Here is a 1,758-nt window from a genome sequence, read left to right as displayed (position 1 = left end):
TATATATATATATATATATAGTCAGGTGTCGCACTATGCGATGCTGTGATCATTACGATGTCTTGCTACCTTCTCCTCTCCTGTCCTCTGCCCCATGGACAGCTGAGAATAAAGACAATCCTGTGGCTGCGATGTCTTTCAGCCAAGGGGTGGATGGTCTGCCTCTTTTACATCTGCCGTTCACCTTGCCAGTTATGATCGCGTGACTTCTCCGTATCTTGTACTTGATTCACTGGTGCTGACTGTGAATCTCAAATACACAAAATCATCCACTTCCTGAATCATCTCTCCGTCTACGGTGAAGTCACCTTCGTCTGTCCTGTACTTATCCACCACCAAGATCTTTGTCTTCTTTACATTCAGGAATAGGTCACTCAGTGCACTCATGTCTTTCACTTTGCGTATCATCTGCAGCAATTCGTCCTTGCTATTACTTATGAGGGTTGTGTCATCAGCGTATCTCAGATTGTACAGCCTTTCTCCGCCAGTCTGCACACCACCGTCGTAGTTCTCCTTCACCACTCTTAGGCGGTTTGCTGCATAGATGTTGTACAGATATGGAGGCAGAACACATCCCTGTCGGACACCCCTCTCAATGCCGAACCACTCGGTGTCACCGACGGTCGTCCTGACAGATGACTGTTGATCTTGATATAGTCACGTCAGCAGTGCGACTCAGTGTTCAGAAAATCCTATGTCCGTCATGACGTCCCGCAGCTTGCTGTGTCTCACACAGTCGAAGGCCTTAGAGTAGTAGTTATGTTTGTGTGTATATGTGTTTGTCTTGACATCATATAATAGCTGTAGTAAAATGGTGGTTACTGTCAAACAAGCTGTGTCGTCCATTTCCAATATACAGTGAGAGTATGTCACGTGAGGAAGTATTACCTTGCTTGGAAACGAGTAATAGTGATAGGAAGAGCATCTGACTAGAAAATCTGCTTCAATAAATTCCGTCCAATCCATGCAACTACAATTATTTCAAATGCTACTTGTTAAATGTAAAATAATAGGCCATTACAAAGCAACAATCTCAGGTTGATATTAGACAACTGTGTTCACTTAATCTTCAGTATTGATTCGGAAGAGAAAAAACTCCATCCAAATTACCGTGTTCTTCAGTGAAAAAAAAACCCAACAATTTAACCCTTTAGTGTTTAGATTACTTTGTCAAATGTAATATTTATTTATTCATATTGTTTTGAATTAATTGTGCCTTGTCTCATAGCTTCAAGATTTTGATGATATGATTATTTATCTTTAGAATGACATTGTAGGGTAGGTGTGAGAGGCTGAATCTCATAAGTTTGAACATAAAACAAGGATAATATTCTGGCCAGATATGGCCAGTTTAAACACTAAAGGGTTAAACCCCAAACACCAGAAAAGCAAAAGCTAAAAGGAAAAAGCATTCGTTTTATATACTGTTCAAAGTGTAAGAGCAATAACTCATGATAAACAATATCTACGCAACGATATTCACACTACTGAGCATTTTAAAGGCGAAAACCCCAATGGGATAATCGTTTATCATTTACTTGTTTCAGTCATTGGACTGCGGCCATGCTTGGGTACCTACTGGAAGAGTTTAGTCGAAGAAATCGACACCAGTACTTTTTTTTATTTAAGGCTGGTATTTATTCTATTGGTGTTTATTTTGCCGAATCACTAAGTTACAAGTACGTAGACAAACCGACACCAGTTGTCAAGAGGTGGTAGGAGACAAACACACTCACACACACACACACACACACACAC

The 1,758-nt window shown here is 40.4% G+C and overlaps 1 protein-coding gene across 1 annotated transcript in view; it reads left to right on the top strand.

Moving 5' to 3' along the window:
- LOC106870198 (periostin) overlaps positions 1–1,758 on the top strand; it is a 43,549-nt gene that overhangs the window by 11,275 nt on the left and 30,516 nt on the right. The window lies entirely within an intron of this gene.

Source organism: Octopus bimaculoides, chromosome 4, assembly GCF_001194135.2.
Source record: "Octopus bimaculoides isolate UCB-OBI-ISO-001 chromosome 4, ASM119413v2, whole genome shotgun sequence".
Classification (NCBI taxonomy): domain Eukaryota; kingdom Metazoa; phylum Mollusca; class Cephalopoda; order Octopoda; family Octopodidae; genus Octopus; species Octopus bimaculoides.
This window is presented reverse-complemented; position numbering and strand designations above follow the sequence as displayed.